We start from the raw sequence: 8,609 nt of genomic DNA on the forward strand, positions 1-8,609 counted from the left end.
ACCAACAAGCAAATACTCTAATTCATTTTGGAGTTGGTACCCCTCTTTTTCCTTCTGCATCAGAAGTTTGTCTATCGCCACCGGAAGTTCCTGAAGAATCGTTAGGAAGTTTATTGGATAGACTCAAAATGTCTGAACAACCGTCGACATCTAGGACTGTGCCAAATGACACAGCGATAGCAGAAGCTCCTGCTGCCATTCCAACGATGTTTGCCGGCATACCATCCGTCCCATCTAGTTCTCATCAACTAGAAGGAGTCCACCCAGGGACTATTATGACAACTTGGTCTGTTCCAGTTTGTTCTGCCGGTATAATACCCGGTAATTCTTATGTTGAAACTAGACAAATTGATCCCTTTGGGAATCAGTTTAGACCTTCTAGTCCTCAAAGGCAGTCTATGCCCATGAGTTCCGGATTGTTACCGTATGGGGGGCAATATGCCCTTTCACTTCCTCTTCCGGGAGGATACCCATACAGCAGTTTTCAACCAAATTCAAGTTTAGCTGAAGTAACGACGAATAGTTGGGTACCTATGTTACCCTAGCAACCAAGAGTTGTATATTCTATGCAATAATGTATGCCTATGTCTAGCATCCCGACGACGCCTGCAATTGTAACCGTGTCGCAAGTTCAATCGATGCCTGTTGTATGTCAACCACAAGTTGTAATGCAACAGCCAATTGACCCTGCAACACAACCACAATCGCCAACTGCCGGGACGACACAGATACAAACGGGGACCATAACCCCGCATCTTGGTCCGTCGGTTAGTGTCGCACAGAAAAACATGGCTTCACAACCATGGATGGTGCAATACCAACAACCTCAGTTTCAACAGGTATACCAAGGATCTGAGCAACAGATTTTTGCAAATAGTGGGAAACCCTATATTCAGAATGGGTTAAACCAACCACTTTACAGTGGCCAAGCCCACCAACCATATCAGTCATATCAACATCAGTTGCATTATACTGGTATGCAAAGACCTACTGCTCAAGCAATTCCATCGTATCCTGGGTACGCCTCGCCAAACTTGAATCAGCAGTTGCCATTCGTGGCGACATTAGAATTACCAGATTTACATCGATTAACGAACGATCCAATCGCCTATGCCCATTGGTGGCCAGCGATTCCTCACAAACTTCCTTCGGACATTCCTAAATTCAATGGAAATCCGGGTGAAGACCCGTCGAATCATGTGATGACATTCCATCTGTGGTGTTCGTCGAATACCTTGAATGATGATTCGATAAGGCTTCGCCTTTTCCAGAGGACATTGACTGGTCCGGCGGCCAAATGGTATATTGAATTACCTAGAGCCTCTTTCGACAATTTTAGCTCCCTAGCCACGACTTTCTTAACACACTTTCAGTTACCTATAAGGTACGAAACTGGAACAGAGATTTTAACCAATTTCAAGCAGACAACGGCCACACATATATCTGATCATATACATGAGTGGCGTCATCGTCGCAGAATGGTGAAGACCTATGTTCCAGATCAGCTATTAGCTGAGTGGTTTATAAAGTCGCTTCTGCCGGCAATTACAGAAGATGTGGCCAAGGGAGGTGTCGTAACAGAGGAGCAAGTTATTGCTCGTGCTCAGTATTTGGACTTAGTGTATACTCAGTCAGGCACGCTCTATGATAAGATACCTGATGCCCCCAGACCAGAATTTTCAATCCCTCCTCCTCCTGGATCGAATAGTGACTCTCATGCCGGTGACGGCGTGATTGGAACTGCAAACGCTAAGTCAACAAGGGATTCGAATAAGAAAGCCCGTAAGACTTCGAATCAAAAAGCAAATCAAGAGATTCTTGCTTCGGAAGTTAACGCTGTATCTACGGATAAAGACAAAAACTCCAATCAACCAGGAAGCAAGAAGAAACAAAACAAAAGGAAGAAGAAGAAACAAGGTGGTTCATCCCCTCGAAAAACTTCTTCAAACCCTCCTGGGCAAAAGAAACAATTTTATCCATGTCAAATATGTGATGAAAATCATTCAACAAAGAACTGTCCGTTCAAAGCCGAGTTAAAAAGGTTCTTTAAAAGTTCCCAGACTTCAGCTGTGTTGACTGACCCGTTTCCTAACCCAGGTCAAAATATGGTTGATAGTGGAAATGCTTCCCCGTCTCAAGTGCTTATGCTGTCGGTTTCTAAGCAAAGTGATGCTTTGATATCGACTAGGAATAAAGATTATGGGAATCCGCCGGTGTCGAATGACAAAGGGAAAGATCAACCCAGTACTTCGACAACAACTTCGGCAGAAGTTGTACCCCCCCTCACGCATGAATTAACAATAAAACCGCCTAAGGGAGTAGTCCACAAGTCGACATTCAACCCTCGCGCCAGAGCGGCGCAACACTATAATATAGTGGAGGATTTGGCCCAATCGCCATCTGCTATGTCAACTCTTGAGGTACTACAAAATTTCCCATCCCAAAGGCAGGCATTGTTATCAGCAATTGGTGGAGTGGATCCTAAAGATTCCAATCTTGTATCGTTTGATCACAAAGGATATGATCCTCAGTTACCAGCGCAATTAGCTTTCCTTATACAAGTGAAAGCCCTCAACAAAACTGTTCATAGAACAATTATTGATGAGGGGGCATCGGCATGTATCATGTCGATGTCCTGCTGGAAAACTCTCGGATCTCCTACATTGTCGCGATCTTCGACGACATTGAAAGCATTTGACGATAGATCGTACACTCCGTACGGTATCCTGAACAACTTTAAGGTTGAACTAGGAGGAAAAACAGTGGAAATTGATGTTGAAGTCATTGATGGCAATCTTGACTATAACGTTCTACTGGGAAGACCATGGATATATGCCATGGCAGCTGTATTGTCGACATATTTTAGGAAGATCGCATTCCCGTTTGAAGGAGGGATTACGATCGTCGACCAACAGAGTTTCCTCCCTAATGGTTCACAAGTTACTGGAAGCATTCCCCTAATCCATGGGAACGACCATTCAATAAAAGATATAGGAGTAGGCTTGCTTAAATATCCCACAATGATGGGAACTTTCGCGTTGCCACCTCCGTTCCATGAAGGGAATATCCCGTTTGTAGCAACATGCAACATGGTATCTTCATCGAAAGTCGTCATGGATCATCAAGTGGTGTTGCCACCTAGCCCTATTGAAGTATTGTAGCAATCAATGTTTCAGGCATGGGAGGCGAGCCCAAATGAACGCTCGTCAAGCATTTGGGTAGATAGGTCCGAAGAATATGTTACCCCATTAGATCCTTGGTCAAGAGTTCATGGGACTGACGAAGGGATCTTACAATCAATGATGATTGAGGAGGCACCATGGAATGATAACCACCATCGTTCCCTTCTTCCAGAGTGTGAAGAAGAAACTCATCACGACCTATACCACCCTTCAGTGTTTGAATTCCTAACAAATACTGTAAATACGGTGGATTCAGAAAGAAACCTATTCAATATTGAAGAAACCATAGCCATAAATATCTCGACAAAATCTGATGTTGTTGAGAATATTCATGTCGGCAAAAGTTGTTCCCCTTCAGAACTGGAAATATATAGTGCTCTCTTTCGCGAATTTAGAGATGTCTTTGCATGGTCATATGATGAAATGCCAGGCATTGACTCGAGCATAGTTGAACATGAAATTAAAATGTTTCCTGATGTCAAACCAGTAAGACAACGGCTTCGGCAGGTACATCCGAAGAAAGCCGCTGCCATTAAGGCAGAAGTTGAAAAACTTCTCCATGCTGGATTCATCTACCCGGTTCCTCTAACCGATTGGGTATCGAATATTGTCCCTGTTATGAAAAAACAAGGGACGATAAGAGTGTGCGTCGACTATAGGGATGTAAACAAAGCTTGTCCAAAGGACAACTACCCTACACCCTTCATCGACCAGATAATTGATGAATGCGCCGGATGTGAAATCTTTTCCTTTATGGATGGATTTTCCGGGTATAATCAAATAAATATCCGCCCACAGGACCAGTCTAAGACTGCATTCATCTGTCCGTGGGGCACATTCGCTTATCGAAAATTACCCTTTGGTTTAAAGAACGCAGGGGCGACATTTCAGAGGGCAATGAATTATGCCTTCCATGACATCAAGAACATCGTTCAACCTTACCTCGACGATCTTCCAGCTCATTCGCGAAAGCGGACTGATCATCCGCGGCATTTGAGAGCAATATTTCTACGTTGCCGACATTATAAGATAAGACTCAATCCACATAAGTGTGTGTTTTGCGTCGGCTCTGGTCGCCTACTTGGATTTGTGGTTTCTAAGGACGGGATTCGTCTCGACCCCTGTAAGGTTCAGGCAATCATTAATTTGCCTCCACCTTCAAATTTGCTTCAGATTCAGAAACTCCAAGGGAAAGCAAACTTTCTGAGGAGGTTCATTCCTAATTACGCTGAACTTGCCAAGGGTTATACTCGTCTTTTGAAAAAGGATGTACCTTTTGTCTGGGACCAGGTTGCGCAAGCTTCCTTTGACGCTCTGAAAGAAAGTCTAGTAAGAGCATCATTAATGTACGCCCCGGACTATCAAAGAGATTTTAACCTGTATCTTGCTGCAGCAGATACGACCATTGCGATGGTCTTAGTGCAAGAAGTCGATGGAATTGAACATCCTATTTATTATTTAAGTAAGAACTTAAATGATACAGAAAGTAAATATTCCTATGTTGAAAAACTAGCGCTTGCTGCTGTTCAAGCGATTCAAAGGTTTCGACATTATGTCCTCTTTAGGAAGATTACTGTTTTGTCAGATTGCAACCCCATGACATATATACTGTCGCGACAGTTGCTTGGGGGCAAATATTCAAAATGGATAGCAATCCTTCAAGAGTTTGATTTAGATTTTGTAAAATCCAAATCAAAGAAAGCCCTAGTTTTCGCGGAATTATTATGCGATCTCCCATCGTCGTCCAACGATGATACATCAGAAGAGTCAATCGTGGATGAAAATTTGTTTCTGATATCAGTAAGCGATGAGTGGTATGGAGATATCATAGTTTATCTCCAAACCCAAAAGTTCAGGTCTAATACCTCACACTCAGAACGGAAACGTATACGATACCAATCGAAAGGCTACATGATCGTCGGTGATACTCTTTACCGTCGAGGTGTCGATACAGTTCTGAGGAGGTGCCTTACCCATGAGGAGGCCGAAAAAGCCTTGAATGATTGTCATTCAGGCGCATGCGGGGGGCATCAATCTGGATATGCAACAGCACAAAGAATCTTACGAGCAGGATATTTCTGGCCAACTATGTTTAAAGATTGCATAATAGCTGTCAGAAGTTGCCATGCATGTCAGATCTTTGATAGCAAAACCAGAAGACCACCCGCACCTTTGCAGCCAGTAGTTGCTGTAGGGCCCTTCGCCAAGTGGGGCATCGATTTCATGCAATGTAACCCCACCTCGACCGGGGGGCATGGGTATATTATAGTCGCTGTTGACTATTTTACCAAATGGGCCGAGGCGATGCCTACATTGGATAACACTGGTGAAACAGCTGCCCTTTTCTTTTTCAATCATGTAGTCGCCAGGTTCGGTGTTCCGCAAGCTATAGTGACAGATCATGGATCGCATTTTCGCAATCACATGATGGTTGAATTAACTGCCAAACTAGGGCTATCTCACGACAGCTCTACCCCATATTATCCACAAGCCAACGGACAAGTTGAAGCAATCAACAAGGTCCTGAAGCGTATGTTGCAGAGGATGATCGGGGTTCACAAGAGAAGATGGCATATAATCCTGTATTCAGCACTATGGGCTTACCGAACCTCGGTAAAAAATGCCACTGGATTCACACCATTCCAATTGGTGTATGGTCTGGAGGCAGTTTTACCGATCCAGTGCGAAATTTCGTCTCTTAAACTCGCAATTGACCTCCTCCCCAGAACCTCAGAAGAAGAGGCTCGTTTCCTGGAATGGATCCAGTTGGATGAAAACCGTCGTGACGCCGCTTTGGCGAACGAGGCTCATAAGAAACGAGTCAAAGCACAGTTCGACAAGAATGTCAAACCGCGCATCTTCTCTGAAGGTGACTTGGTTTTGCTTTACGACCAAGAATCCGATAAATTAGGAGCAGGGAAATTTCAGTCCTTATGGATGGGTCCTTATATTGTTAAAAGGGTGTTAGCAAAAGGAGCCTACGAGTTAATGGATTATGACGGAATACCACTGGCGCAACCCCGTAACGGGTTGTACCTCAAGCGTTACTATGCTTAATAGTAACCTGAGTGCTTTTGTTGTATTTTTTTTTCGCTAAAATGTTTGTTTCGGTTAAGTAATCCACCCTTCTCGTTTGTTGCAGATGTCGAATTATTCTGAAACATATGTGGGATATGCCGACGGTACAAGTCGTAGTACGCGGGGTTTGTCCTCCGCAGCCTGGGCCATTTTTGATCCAAGCGGCGAGTTAGTGAGTTTCAGAGGTGTGTGTATTGGTCGATCAACAAACAATATCGCTGAGTATAGTGCGTTGATTGAACTCCTCTCTGATACCATTGCCCATGGTATACGCCAACTTATTGTTAGGCTAGACTCACAGCTTGTGGTACTACAACTCAGTGGGATATATTCCGTCCGCAATCCAGCTATTTATCGAATGTTTCTAAGGGTTAAGATTTTGGAAAGAGAGTTTGATTCAATCCAATACCAACATATTTCCAGAAACTTGAACACATTAACAGATTCATTAGCAAACTATGTATTAGATAGACATCTACAACATATATAAAAAGAGATGCATCGGTGCTATGCAAGTGGATCACAAATAAACCAGAATAAACTCCGAAAATCAAAATATATATAAAACTGTTTATAGTTCATACATAATGTGCTGAAGTCAAAACAAAATTGGTCATGTGACCTAGAACTCAAAAAGATGCTAGGGGGCACCCTAGCCTAGTGGTGCTCATGAAAGTACGTCACGGTCTGTGCAATCATGCGCAAGAGACGAGTCCATCGTCTAGGCACACCAATGGTGTGTCGCTGCAACTGTAAAGGTAACTCGTCAATCTGTACATCCGGAAGACCACGAGTAAGGCTCTCCACTTGCTCCTGCACAGCTGCAAGTATCTCGGAATCACCAAGGTCGTGGATGACCACTCTCCTAGCAGGCTCTGCTGCTGGGGCAGCAACTGGCGACCGTGGACGAGCTACTGGACGAACAGGACCAACATCTGCATGCACCCAAGAGTTCGATCAGTTTTGAACAATAACATCATGATAAAAACAATAAACAGTGACATGGTCAGAGATTTTACCTATAGCGCCCCATTGCTCACCATCCGGAAGCACCAAGTCCGGATCTCCTCGGTAGTCCATACCCACATATGGATACTCAGAGAATGCCATCTCCTGGCGCTCGAACCACCTGAAGAAGGACTCAGTAAAAGTAATATGTGGTTGACCAGCATGCCGGGACATATGATCAACCCACCTCTGCATACGTGGCTCGGTCGGAGAAGGCAAATCAAGCATGATATACTGAGGTTGCATCAATGGGACTTTCTCCAAGATAAAGGCAGTCAAGATAGAACCAAATCCAAAGTTCTTCAGCCCTCCGTCCTTTACCTTGGTCAATTGACTTTTCATCTGTACTAGTACTGCATCACACCAGTTAAACACTTTCGGTTGGAGACACTCCAAAGCGTACTGCATGTAAGACCTGTTGGCAACATGCAAAGCTGCACTGCCTGCCATCCTACCAATGGTGAACAGAATGGACCTGAGAGACCTGTCAGTGATGTCTCGGATGTTGATCTTGCCGTCTTTACTCGGCTGTGAACCCTCCCTGCAATACTGGCGAATGTAATCCCTGGTGGAAGTGGTCCCTCGGACCGCACCTGACAAGGAAATGGGGGCACCCCGCCTTGACAATCCAGTCAAGAAGTACATGTCCTCTATGGTCAAGGGGATGGCCTTCCCCCTAATCTGGAATACTTGGTTAACAGGATCCCAAGCATCAAGCATATACTGCAGTAATGATATCTGTGCTCTCATACTAGAGATGCGGAAGAACTTCAGCAGTCCACAGTTCCGAAGTGCGTTCACCGTGACTGGATCATGGAGAGCAACCATGTCCTCTCCTTCATGTTCTCGTTCTCGCCATGTAAGGGACATTTTGGTAGAATTTCCCTGCAAACAAACAAGAGGATGAGTAAGTTCCTGAATTTGATGAAAATCTGGCGAAAAAACATCAAAAAATGCATGCAAACTCAGTCATTAAAGGCCCAGCGCAGGCAGAGAGATTTCCCCCTGCTCTGTAACGCAGTCTGCTTCATAGCTGACTGGGATACAGCGCAGGTTTCGAAAGGGGAACCTGCGCTGATGCCAGGGCGCCCTAATGGAACCCCTGGGGCCCAGAAGCACTGGAAAACAAGCATAAAACAGGAAAAGTAAACCATGAAAGTGAAGGGCTAAGGTTTAGCTCCTACCTGGTCCAAACGGCGCCGAAAATCGTCCACAGAATCTCCCGGAATCAGCTGGTGAAAATCAAGGAAGAAGAGGCACCTCCAGAGCTCCAACAAGCAAAATACAAATGAAATGGTAAATGAGAGGTAAAAATCCCTTTTTATAACTTTTTACATCGTT

The sequence above is a fragment of the Pinus tabuliformis genome, chromosome 2_2, assembly GCF_031772625.1.
Source record: "Pinus tabuliformis cultivar Carrire ecotype Pingquan chromosome 2_2, CPIR1, whole genome shotgun sequence".
NCBI classification, from domain to species: Eukaryota; Viridiplantae; Streptophyta; class Pinopsida; order Pinales; family Pinaceae; genus Pinus; species Pinus tabuliformis.